The sequence below is a fragment of the Medicago sativa genome, chromosome 7 (genome assembly GCF_051527215.1).
Source record: "Medicago sativa cultivar Bolivia chromosome 7, Bolivia_mono, whole genome shotgun sequence".
NCBI lineage: Eukaryota > Viridiplantae > Streptophyta > Magnoliopsida > Fabales > Fabaceae > Medicago > Medicago sativa.
The window spans coordinates 64,129,243-64,143,172 of NC_140755.1; the positions used below are offsets into that span (position 1 = coordinate 64,129,243).

At 36.9% G+C, this 13,930-nt stretch overlaps 1 long non-coding RNA gene across 1 annotated transcript; it reads left to right on the forward strand.

Moving 5' to 3' along the window:
* The first annotated feature begins 564 nt into the window (after positions 1–564).
* Positions 565–1,808, forward strand: LOC146907627 (uncharacterized). The gene is made up of 3 exons (XR_015018727.1): positions 565–724; positions 841–977; positions 1,540–1,808. It is a non-coding gene; the product is annotated as an uncharacterized LOC146907627 (long non-coding RNA).
* Positions 1,809–13,930: the final 12,122 nt, after the last annotated feature.

The following is a 13,930-nucleotide window of genomic DNA, read 5'->3' on the forward strand; positions in this document are numbered from 1 at the left end:
TCTCTCCATCTTAAAATATTCAGTGTTTTGGGAGACATCATTAACCAAATTGGTTTTTACGTGTATATTAATCTCATTTTCGGAGACTCCTATAACTAATTTTTAAACTACTATTCATATTTTTTTTTTATTTTTCTTGACTTGTTTCTTCATCATCTTAAAGGTGTAAAGTATCCATTAAATGTCAATGATTAATCTCCACTGAAAATTCGTATTCCCAACCTTTGATTGGGTCTCTCTTTCCAACCACATTTATTTATCCATAAGATTCTGACATGAGACATTGGTCTAGATATCTGACTTAAGTTCCACTCGAACCAACTTAATATGATGTTGGTTTTCCTCTCTCAGTTATCAAAGGATATATAATAAATTAAAGTAAACAAGAGTGATATCTAATTATAATTAATATTTTTATGTGAGATATACTTTAAGTCAAATTGATCGATTGGGTGAGTTAAAGGGACAAATATGGCACATCAATGTTCTTTAGAGACATTTAATAATTACTATAATATTAATGAAAGGTTTCTTGCAACACAATAAATGTTAAAAGCTATTTAATTTATATGTAACATAACATGAGATTTTTACTATATAAAGTGATCGCACGGTTGTATATTTGTAATTATATGCAAAGGTGAAAAAATGGCTAGAATTCCCAAGTTTGTTTATATTATGATCCTTTTTGTGTCCCTATTCCTCATAGTAGTTGATGTTTGTGGTGAGCTCATTTTTTTCTTATTATTGTATGCACAATCGTTCACTTGTGTTTAGTAATTCTTTTTTCTTTGTTTTTTTTTGAAGGAAGTAATTTTTTTTACTTATTTTTCGTTACAGGAAAGTGCGATTCTGACACTGAGTGCAGTGAACAATATATGTGTCCCCTTGAAACAGTAATGAAGTGCATTAAAGATGAATGCATATGTGTTCACTAAGCCTTTCATTTTCTAGGCCTTTCATTTTCTTTCTTCACTGTAATTTTTTTACTATTATAAATTTTCTCATAGTTTCATATATTTCTATGACCTTTTAATTTCAATGATATGCTTACAAGAGTGTTAAGTATAGTATAAAATTGGTGTTATATTTGGTTGCTTGTGAATAACATGGAGATGTTTAATGATAAATTTTATCTATATCGTCTAAAAAACTTAGAATTGAAGTCTATATCACAGGAGAAGACAATGTTTGATTGAACTTTATACTTTAGGATGTTATCTTGAGAATTTCTTTTTGGTGAGAGTGCGTACTATGAAGACATATAATTCTGAGGATGTGTTGCTTTTTACGTATCACATATGAGTATAATCTCTTAATCCAAGTTTTCTTTGGTTAGTTGGGTGCCACGTGAATTTTAAGTAGCATGTTGAGCATTGAATCGTCATCCATTACATCATATGATACTATACTATTGTGATTCTTATGATGTTGTATATGTTGATCTATGTTGGATGTTCGTCTATTTATACCTTATTCTTTTAACATAATGTATAATGTACTCACATGTGTTTTGTACCCCTTCTCGCACACATGTAGGTCATATTCAACATGGTCATGACAAGCAATTGGATCACATAGCTTGTGAAAGCGGAATTAAGTCTTAGGCCAGCTTTATTTTTTCTTTTTTCTTTTTTTATTATTGTTGGTTATGTTGTATTGCTTGGGATTTAATGTTGTTATTTGTTTTATTTTTAGCTTTGCAAACTTATGAATAAGAACATTGTTTTATTACTTATATTTTGTAAAATAACGATTATGTTTTTATAATGTTAAAATCTAGCGTGCAAAAGTGTTTATTTTTACTATATTTTGTGGTATTTATGTGTAGTTTAATACAAAGATGTCATTAATCAACACAAAACCAAATAAGAATAATAATAGATAAAAAAGAGAACTGAAATCTATACATATATATATATATATATATATATATATATATATATATATATTGAATTGATTATACACACACATATAGATTCAAAATAAAAAATAGAATTCAGAATTCTATTTGTATAAATTATAAAAAATAGAATTCTAAATTTGAAATCGATATACGATTATCTATATAGTTTATAATAGGTCATTCATTCATTTTGTTTATATTTTTTTTTAGTTTTAGAATATTCTTCTATATTATAGATTTACATTATACTGATTAGACTAATTAGAATAATATATCGAAAATATTATTCTAATTAGTCTACTCAGTACAATGTAAATCTATATATATATATATATATATATATATATATATATATATATATATATATATATATATATATATATATATATATAGATATATATGTATGTATGTATGTATGTATGTATGTATGTATGTATGTATTGTTTTATCTTGGTTTTCGGGTGTCAAACATTGATTACGTTTGAACCTTTTAACCTTTGATATCTCATTTTTTCTTGGGAAGGGAAAAAATAAGAAAAACCCTTGAGAATCGAGGTCCGGGAGTTGTTTTCGCTACGGGAAGGTGTTAGGCATCCATAACGACTATAGTATCCTATAGGAACCGTCTTTAATTTCTACGCGCGCGCTTTATTTTTAAATGCTATTTTGAAAGATGATATTAAGCGTAAGAGTATTCTAAGTGAAGAATTGGAGGGAGAGGAATGCGTTTGAATTTTTATTTTATTTGAATTGAAGGAATTTTGTTCCTTGCCTACGTACCCGTTTAAGGGATCAAATCCACCGTAGTTCTCTTCCAAAAATGTTTTTGTTTTTGTTGGTTGATTTTAAGTTTGAAAATTGGAATTTTGAAGAATGGAGATTGAGAGGCCTCAAGGGCATAAGATTGGAAAAATGTGAGGTGAAATTAGTTATTTTGCAAAAAGGTCTAAGTATGATTAAAATTCATTGAGGTTTTTATTTAAGAAAATAAAGGGAAAATTCAATGGGATTTTGATCCCAAGGTTTCTTTGGAAAATTATTTGAGTGATGTTGTTCATATTTTTTGGAAAAGAGATTTTTCTAAGTATAAAGCCTAAGCATTCATCTAAACATACAATCCTAAACATACATCTAAACATGCATATTCTAAGCATACATCTAAAGTGAGGTGTGTGCATGTGTCGGTGCTTGTGTCGGTGTACATTGTTAGAGTCCATTGTCCTTTACATCATGCCCTAATTACATGCTATGGTCTTGCAAGAATTTAAAATTGCATAAAAGTAAAATACAAGAATTCCTAAGCTTTTACATACTAAGTCTTGGTAAAACTTAAAGTGCAAGAAATAAGATGAAGAAGGAAATGAAGTATGGAATGCTTATGAAGTGTATGAGGCATGAAATGAAATGGTTAGTAACACATGGTGATATCAAAAGAAATAAAGCAAGGAAAACACCATAACACAAAGCATAGAAAACAACCCAAAATAAAGACAAAATGAGTGCAAAACATGACTAAAATTTGCTCATAAAATGCAAGAGCCATATGACCTATAATTCTCACATTCCCACACATTTTCATAGGTTTGGAATCAGGTTTTAGAATGGGAATTAAGGCAACATGATTAACTTGACATTTTTTAAAGCAAACTTAGGCATATTTGCATTGTTTATTTACACAAGTAACTTGTAAACTAAGTAACTAATCAAGATTCACACTCATGCAGCAATATCAAATACAAACAGTAGCAATAAACTCACAAACTTCAAGCAACATATACCACAAACAACCATCAAGAGCTTGAAATGGAATTAGCCAATTTTCATAGGATTTTTCACATGAAATCAAGAAATAATGCAAGAACATGTGGTAATATTTTTCAACAAAATTTTCAGTAAACAAAATGCATAGAAACGTCACAAAAATAACAAGAAACATACATGAAAATTTTAGAATTTTTTAAGGGATTTTTAAAGGACTTTTAGACTTAAAATGTGTAAGAAAATCACCAATTTTAACAAGAGTAGTAAAAAAATGCTACACATATTTTTTTATCAAATTTTATTATGCAAAAATATTATAAAACATCAAGAAAGTTATCAAGAACTCATGGAAATTTATTTGGAATTTTTTGCACGAAATTTTGACATGCAGGAGGTGTAAAAAGCATGCAACGTGGTGCAAACAGCAAGAAAATGAAGGAACAAACGAAATCCAGTAAAAAGAGACCCAGGCCCAAGGTCTTTGATGGATCTGGACTATCCAAACGCACCAGGAGCGTTGGATTGATCCAGCTCCATCTAAACCTAGATCTAAGGGACTACATCACGCAAAGTATGGTAAAACAAGACAGGTACACAGCAACAAACAATCACATACGTACACGTCATACAGATCAAGATCTATCAGTCTACAAAGCCAGAGAGCACGGTAACAAGCATACACAGGCACGCATGGTAACAGGCAGTATATAAGCATGTAGATAGAGAAAAAACCACACAAAACTCAAGTCACTCTCTCTCTAAAACGAAAATGAGAGAGAAGCTCTGCAAATACACTTCCTCTTCTCCGATTTCCACTTCCTCTTCCGGCGCGGCGGCCGGTTCACCTTCCGGTGCCGTCGCCGTCGCTGGAAAACCTTTTAGCCTCGGATCTTAAACTTTTTTATGGTTTTGAAACCGTTTTTCACTTTTAAATCCGAATCTGAACTTAGTTTTTGAACGTGGAGGTTGGAGAAGCGTAGATCTAATGTTTATTATACGAAAGAAAAAAAGGAAGAAAATGAAAGAAGAGGAACAAAGAGAAGGTTACCTTTCTTGATGTGCTTCTTCTTCACGCCGTCGTTCCGATTCAAGTACTATTTGCTCCAATTTGCAGCAGATCCTCTCCTCCCTGCTCGGTTCACAACTTGAATCCGATTTTGGAAGCTTGAGCGTTCGTTCTTGATGATAATCTGGTTTTGTTTCGTATCCCTCTGATGCGTGTTCGTCACTGTTTCGAACGGTTCGAATCAATGAGCTTGATGTTTTTTGTTGCTGGATTCGCGTATGAACAGTGAGGATGATGCATTGATGAGTTTTTAGAGGTTATGATGAACAGTTACGGTGGTGATGTGGTGGCTGAAACGGTTGTAGTAATTTTGTGATGTTGAACTTGATGAGACTGTGGTTATTTTGATATGATTGTGGCTGTTTTGAGTTTGTTAGAGGTGGTTAGATTCGAATTTCTGGAAAAAATGGTGGTTGTTCTTGGTGTTCTTGATGAACATTCATCAAGTTCATCAAGAATTTAGGGTTTTGATCTGAAAAGTGCAGAGAGAGAAGAAAGAAACTGTTTTTGGTGATTTGGCAGAAAGTGAATGGTACCTTGACTTTGACTGTGACTGGTCAGCTTTATAGGCTGATGCAGTGACTGCTGGACCAATAGACTAATGACACGTGGCATAACTTTGTAACAAACTCTTGGACAAATGAGGCACTGACATGTGTACTGGACTAATGACTTGGACAATATGGACTAAAAATGTAAAAAATTAACTAAAATTGGTAAAAAACGTAAATTGAAAATAACGTAAAGTGAAACGATTAAAATTGACAGAACGGACTAAAACGAACCAATTACCTAAATGAGGTACTTTAAAGTAACCTCTCTCTGCCGAAATTTCGTGTGAAAAGACCAAAATGCCCCTGGAGACTAAAACGACTAAAAATGACTCAGATGCAATTTTAAAATGGATTTTTAACAGGAAATTAAAGCGAGAACTTATACAAGCAGAACTAAAAGACTCAGAGACAACTTTAAGAGATTTAACAGGACTTTAACACATGAAAAGACTAAAATGCCCCTAGGGGCTAAACTGACTTAAAATGACTTCAAATGCAATTTTTCAAAATGGATTTTGACATAGAATTGAAATAAGGACTTATTCAAACCAGTTGAAAAGACTTCAAACAATTTTAAAAGACTAAAATGAGCTTGGACACAGGAAATGACTAAAATACCCTTCTATGTGAATTTTGCAAATAATATTGAAATAAAATGCAGAAAAAGATGTAATTGATCAGAGACAGTTCAAATGACTTGAAATGCAAGAAAAGAAGAATTGAGTTAGTATTTTTAGGTCCAAAATTAGGGTATAACAGCTGCCCCTATTTAAGTTTCTTTGTCCGGAGAGTCAAGAGACGAAGTCTTTGGGTTGACGGGACGAAGATACTTAAATATTAACATTTGCACTGCTTTTGGACATAAAAATACGCTCTTAGATTTTCAAAACATGAATGCCGTGCAACATTTTGATTATGAATGCAAGACAAGCAACTGGAGTCTAACAGAGCATGTCATATCACTGGGGATTTAGGTAGACATTGACAGGGTAGACAAACCAGGGGACAAAAGATAGGTACAAGCTGTTCTTTGGATCGAACCTGCCACTTGACCGAGAGATACAAACAAGAGATGGGTACAAGCTGTTCTTTGGATCAAACTTGCCACTTGACCAAGAAATACAAACAAGAGATAGGTACAAGCTGTTCTTTGGATCGAACCTGCCACTTGACCAAGAAATACAAACAAGAGATGGATACAAGCTGTTCTTTGGATCGAACTTGCCACTTGATTGAAAACATAGCCATATAGGCAGATACAAGTTGTTCTTTGGATCGAACTTGCCACTTGATCGGAGATATAGACAAAGGGTAGATACAAGCTGTTCTTTGGATCGAACCTGCCACTTGATCAATACCACGATATGTAAGTAGGTGCAAACTGTTCTTTGGATCGAACTTGCCGTTTGACCGATAACAAAACATAAGCAAAGGGTACAAACTGTTCTTTGGATCGAACTTGCCGTTTGACCGGAAACATAGACATATAAGCAGGTACAAGCTGTTCTTTGGATCGAACTGGCCACTTGACCAATAACAAGATACAAATTGGAAGTTTGATTTGGAAAGATTCAAATTGAGAGTAAGTTGACATTGATTTGATTTGAAAATAGACATGACCATTTTTGTTGGCCCAAGAGTAATATTGAGAATGGATTAACATTGACAAAGACATTGAATTGAAAGTTTGAGATTGAGAGAGAGATTGAAAATTGAGATTAATCAGAGACATAGACATAGACATTGAATTGAGAGTTGAAATTGAATTGAATTGGAGATTGGAATTGAATTGAGCTAAATTGACATTGAGATTGGATTGAAAGTTGAGATTGAGTTTGAATTTGACATTTGAAATTGAAATTGAGATTGGATTGAAATTGGAGATTGAAATTGAGTTTGACAGTTGAAATTGGATTAAGTTGAAATTGAGATTGGATTGAAATTGGAGACTGAGTTGAGTTTGAAAGTGAAGATTGAGTTGAGTTTGAAATTGAAATCAGGAATGCAACATGTACGTATGGTATAACAAGATTATTGAATGTATGAGCACATAAAATGCGTGATTATGCATGTATGAATGCTTGAACTGCATGATTGGTTTGTAATTTGACAGGAAAGTTTCACAGAGATAGACAAAACATTGGAAGGTTGGGCACGTAGTGGCTCGTGCTGCAACGTATGCACATGGAAATCCTCTTTGGAGAGATCGTCGTTGAGAGACGTATCAAAACCATGGCTGAGGGCAATAAAACTTATAGAAGAGGGAACCTTGGGAGATTCTTGGATACAGGTCGCCGTTGTTAGGCGTGTCAGTGCTGGGAAAACATTGGATGTTCGCATCTGTGGTCAATGCTTTTCATATCATTTTCATTCTTTCATTTTTCAATCCCATTTTTGCCTGAACCGCCCTTTCGGGTTTTCGATTCACCGGGGAATAAGATTCTTTTCACTGCTCCATTTTTGCCTGAATTGCCTTCATAGGTTGTCAATCAGCGGGGTGCTCATTTTTTGCCTAAGCTGCCCTTTCGGGTTTTCAACTTAGCGAGCTTCTCATTTTCGTTTTTTTCAATTTTTCATTTTCATTCTGTTTTTCATTCTTGCCATTGACCACAAATCATCCTGAGGAGTGACCTGCTTGTAACACGTATTGAAATAGACATTGACATTCATTTATTCATGCATGTTTCATTGAAATGTACCCTATTGCTCAGGTTTGCTTTCAAAATAGACAGGAAAAGATGTTTCAATTTTCAAAAATGTTTGTTTCAGACATTGACATTATCAAAATGGAAAGAAAATATTTTGTATATAGCATTGAAAGTAGAAAGAAAAATAGAGTTTCAAACAAATAACACAGGCTCAAATTGACGTAGAAGAGTGAGGGTTAGCCAAAGGCATAACTCCACGGATTTACAAAGCTTGGAGAATGGTAATTTTATTGGTTGGTGATACATTGAACACGATGACCGCTACATTTCATAGAAACTTTGAATTCACAAGTACAGAAACTTCTGATGAAGACAATCATTGACAGTTGCAGATGCCCCAAGGAGTGATGGTGATTTGCCAGGTATAGTTACTTGTCTTTCATTGTCAACCTCATTTTTGCATGAACCGCCCTTTCGGGTTTTCGGCTCATCGAGGCGCTCATTCTTGCCTGAGTTGCGTACAATCTCAGCGAGCTTTTTCATATTCATTCATTTTTTTTGTCCCTAACTTTTGCCTGGATCGCCCTTTCGGGTTTTCGATCCACCGGGAAGCGCATTTTTGCCTAGGCCGCCCTTTCGGGTTTTCGACCTACCACGCTGTTCTTTTCTTTTTAGACAAAGTATTTCTTGACTATATCAGCATTAACAGGATTTGAGAGTTCAACACCATCCATGTGTGTAAGAATCAAATCACCACCAGAGAAAGCCTTCTTGACAACATAAGGACCTTCATAGTTAGGCGTCCACTTGCCCCTTGGGTCGGGTTGCTGGCTTATCCTTCTTTTCAATACAAGTTCGCCTTCCTTGAATTCTCGAGGTCGGACTTTCTTGTCAAAAGCATTCTTCATTCGTACTTGATACAACTGTCCATGAGCCATAACATCCATACGTTTCTCTTCAATCAGATTCAATTGATCATACCGACTTTGACACCATTCAGCCTCAGTTAATTTTGCTTCCATGATCACTCGAAGAGATGGAATCTCCACTTCCAGAGGGAGAAATGCTTCCATACCATACACCAAAGAGAAAGGAGTTGCCCCGATTGAACTGCGCACTGTAGTACGGTAACCATGCAAGGCAAACGGTAGCATTTCATGCCAGTCTTTGTAAGTAGTGACCATCTTCTGAACAATTTTCTTGATGTTCTTGTTAGCGGCCTCAACTGCACCATTCATCTGAGGTCTATAAGGAGAAGAGTTGTGATGTTCAATCTTGAATTCTTCACATAAAGCTTACATCATGCTATTGTTCAGATTGGAACCATTGTCAGTGATGATCTTGTTGGGAACACCATATCGACAGATGATGTTATTCTTGATAAACTTCATTACCACTTGCTTGGTCACATTTGCATAGGAAGCAGCTTCAACCCACTTGGTGAAATAGTCAATTGCCACCAGAATGAAACGATGTCCGTTAGAAGCCTTTGGTTCAATTCTTCCGATCATGTCAATGCCCCACATAGAGAAAGGCCATGGGGAAGAGATAACATTGAGGGCATGTGGAGGCACATGAATCTTGTCAGCATAAATTTGACACTTGTGGCATCTCTTAGCATGTTTGTGGCAGTCACGCTCCATAGTTATCCAGTAATAGCCGGCTCTTAACAGTTTTCTTGACATGGTGTGACCCGAAGCATGGGTCCCAAAAGTACCATCATGTACATCATGCATCAACTTCTCGGCTTCTTGTTTGTCAACACACCTCAATAGGACCATATCATAGTTCCTCTTGTATAGGATTTCTCCGTCCAGAAGGAATTTGCTAGCCCATCGTCTCAATGTCTTTTTATCCCTGTTGGAAGCACCAGGTGGATATTCATGATTCTGCAAAAATTGTTTGATGTTGTAGTACCAAGGTTTTCCATTATTCGCATCTTTATCAGCTTGATCTGGCATATTTTCAATAGTAAACACATGAGCGGGTCTATCAAGACGTTGCACTTTGATTACGGGCAGGTCATTCCAATGGTTCACACGAAACATGGAAGACAAAGTAGCAAGAGAATCAGCCATCTGGTTTTCATCCCGAGGGATGTGGTGCAGCTCGACCTTTGTAAAGTATGTCAACAGACGTCTTGCATAGTCACGGTAAGGGATCAGGTTCTCATGATGAGTCTCCCATTCACCATTTATCTGATTAATAACAAGTGCAGAATCTCCATAGATGTCAAGGTGCTTAATTCTCAGATCAATGGCTTCTTCAATGCCCAAGATGCATGCTTCATATTCAGCTATGTTGTTCGTGCATTCAAAAGTTATTCGAGCAGTGAAAGGAATATGGTGCCCCTGCGGAGTTACAATAATGGCTCCAATCCCTTTACCATAAGCATTGACAGCACCATCAAATACCAATCCCCATTTGCTATTGGGATCCGGCCCTTCATTGATCAGTGGTTCTTCACAGTCTTTGGCTTTCAGATACATAATCTCTTCATCAGGGAAATCAAACTTAATCGGCTAGTAATCATCAAGAGGTTGACAAGCAAGATGCTCAGCAAGAATACTTCCTTTGATTGCTTTTTGAGCTTTGTACACAATATCATATTCAGACAACAACATTTGCCAACGTGCAATCTTTCCAGTAACAGCAGGCTTCTCAAAGATGTACTTGATTGGATCCATTCGGGATATCAACCAGGTTGTATGATTCACCATATAATGACGCAGGCGTTTGGCGGCCCAAGCTAAAGCACAACAAGTCTTTTCAAGCATTGTATATCGAGTCTCACAGTCGGTGAACTTCTTGCTCAGATAGTAGATAGCATGCTCTTTCTTACCAGTCTCATCTTGCTGACCGAGAACACAACCCACAGAATCATCTAACACTGACAGGTACATATCAAAGGCCTTCCTTCCACTGGCGGGACAAGGATAGGTGGTCCCAACAGGTATTCTTTAATGCTATCAAAAGCTTCCTGGCATTCATCATTCCATACCACAGGCTGATTCTTTCTGAGCAACTTGAAAATTGGGCCACAAGTAGTAGTCATGTGAGATATAAATCTTGAAATGTAGTTCAGACGTCCGAGGAAACCTCTGACTTGCTTTTCAGTTTGAGGGTCCGGCATCTCTCTGATGGCTCGGACTTTGTCAGGATCAACTTCAATGTCTCTTTGGCTGACAATGAAGCCTAGCAACTTTCCAGATCTTACACCAAATGTACACTTGTTAGGATTCAACCGCAGCTTGTACTTTCTTAATCTTTCAAACATCTTTTTCAAATACGCAACATGCTGCTCCTCATCACTTGATTTCACAATCATGTCATCAACATATACTTTAATCTCTTTGTGAATCATATCATGAAACAGAGTTGTCATACCTTTTTGATAGGTAGCACCAGCATTTATCAAGCCAAACGGCATCACTTTATAACAGAACGTTCCCCATGGAGTGATGAAGGACGTCTTTTCTCTATCCTCAGGTGACATCCGTATCTGGTTATAGCCAGAGAAACCATCCATAAAAGAGAACACTTTAGACTGAGCAGTACTGTCAACAAGAACATCAATATGAGGCAATGGGAAGTTGTCTTTTGGACTGGCTTTATTCAAATCTCTGTAATCAACACACATTCGAACTTTCCCATCTTTCTTCGGTACTGGCACAATGTTGGCAATCCACTCAGGATATTCAGCTGTCATGAGGAAACCCGCATCAATTTGCTTCTGCACCTCAGCCTTGATCTTAAGATCCATGTCTGGACGAGACCTTCTCAATTTCTGTTTGACAGGAGGACATTCAGGTCTTGTCGGTATCCGATGTTCCACAATCTTGGGATCTAGACCCGGCATATCTTCATAGGACCATGCAAAGACATCTGGATAATCATGGAGAAGCTGAGTAATCTTCTTTTTCACCTCTGGCTCAAGTGCAGCATCAATCTTGATCTCTCGCTTGTTTTCTTCAGTACCCAGGTTGATGAGCTCAATCTCCTCCTGGTGAGGCTGAATAGCTCTTCTTTCTTGCTCAAGCAGTCGAGTGATCTCATACGGTATCTCTTCATTATCCTCCTCATCTTCAGCTTCATATACAGGGAATTCAAAATTTGGAGGAACCATAGGGTCACTGTGTTCAACGGGTTTATTGTGGTTCAATCTGCATAATATGATTGGGATGATTTTAGAAAAATGTTTTTTCATGCAGATTTTTGAAATTAATAAGAAAATACAGATGTTTTGGTTTTTTCTGGCATTACCATTATTTCCAAGAAAAATGCACTAAAAAGTAAAAAACAAAGAGTCGCGAGAAAGACGACAACTTTTTATTAATAACGGCAATGCCGAAACAAACATGCCCTTACAATGATATCACTTTCGCCTTGGGCAGAGCGAAAGGATTGTTATTTTCAAAACAAAGAAAACATGAGCAACAAGACACATTACATGGAAGCATGCATGACTAAAGGAACATCAATGGCCTCCCAATTTCTCACAGTGCCTCATGGTACAACAAATGTAGGCACATAACTACTCTCAGCAGCATCTTCAGCAATAACATTGATAAACCCAGCACTGTAGAAAGTTCCTGTTGAAATGCCTGAGGTTGGGGAGAATCCAAGGCCCTCTTTATGCTTGTTCTCCAAAATCTGAATCACTTTGCCCCAGCCGGCAGCTTGCCCTTCTTGAACAGCTTTCTAGGCGTCTTTCAATGAAGCCATAGCAGTACCAGCTCTTCGAGGCTCCGCGCCTTCAACAGTCAAGCCCTGAAATGACATCCCTTCAGCGGACCCGTTCCTCATGAACTTGAGTTTCTGATGCAAAGTAGAAGTTACTGCCCCAGCGTCGTGAATCCATGGTCTTCCGAGGAGACAACTGTAAGAAGCATTGATGTCCATGACCTGGAAAGTGATCTGAAATGTCTCAGGACCAATGGTAATTGGCAAGTCTACTTCTCCAAGAACATCTTTGCGAGATCCGTCGAAAGCTTTAACCAAATAGCTGCTTCCCCTCAGAGAAATTCCATGATGACTTAACTGTCTCAGTGTAGATTCAGGCATTACATTTAAGGATGATCCAGTGTCCACCAACACATTGGATATCATGTCAGACTTGCAGTGCACTGAGATATGCAGGGCCAAGTTGTGGTGTTTCCCTGCTTCGGGGAGCTCATCGTCACCAAACCCCAAGTTATTGCAAGCAGTAATGTTACCCACTATTCCATCAAACTGATCCACAGAGACTTCATGATCAACATAAGCCTGTTCAAGTACTTTCATCAACACTTTCCTGTGAGCTTCTGAGCTCAAGAGCAGAGACAAGATGGATATCTTTGATGGAGTTTGCAGCAGTTGGTCAACAATCTTATAGTCACTCTTTTTAATAAGCCTCAAGGTCTCGTCCAGATTAGACTCTTTAATGGGCTGGCCCGAGGGGCTGGCATTCTCTTTCTCAAGGTTAGCCATGTTTCTTCTCTTGTACCATCTTGTCTGCTGAACTCTATCTGGTTGGTGAATCTTGCGAGCACGAGCCACTTTTCAGGCTGCGGCAGAAGAACCAGGAGACAATGAGCACGGGAAACCATTTGTGACCGATGAATGATGCATATGATGCATGATATGCTAATGCAAAAAGACTCTTTTTTGTCAGAAGACCTGTCAAAGTAGTCGTGAACATCACGAGAAACACGGTTTTATTTGAAGATCTTGAGCAAAACTAGAAGTTTAGTTGAGATGGTATCACTTGGTGTTCACATCCGTGATGTTCAAAAGATGATTCGTCTAAGTCCTCCGATAAATGCATGGAAAAAAGTTTATGCATGTATGCATGTATGCATGAATGCATGATTATGTTCAAGTTCGGAGAAAACATGGTGGGTTGAAGTTCAAAGTCAAGGAGTCACGGGTGGACACGGTGTCCGGTGAAACTAGGGCTTTAGGAAATAGTAACCGGGTTCTAAAAAGGTTCCCAAGTTGCAACCTCTCCGACGTA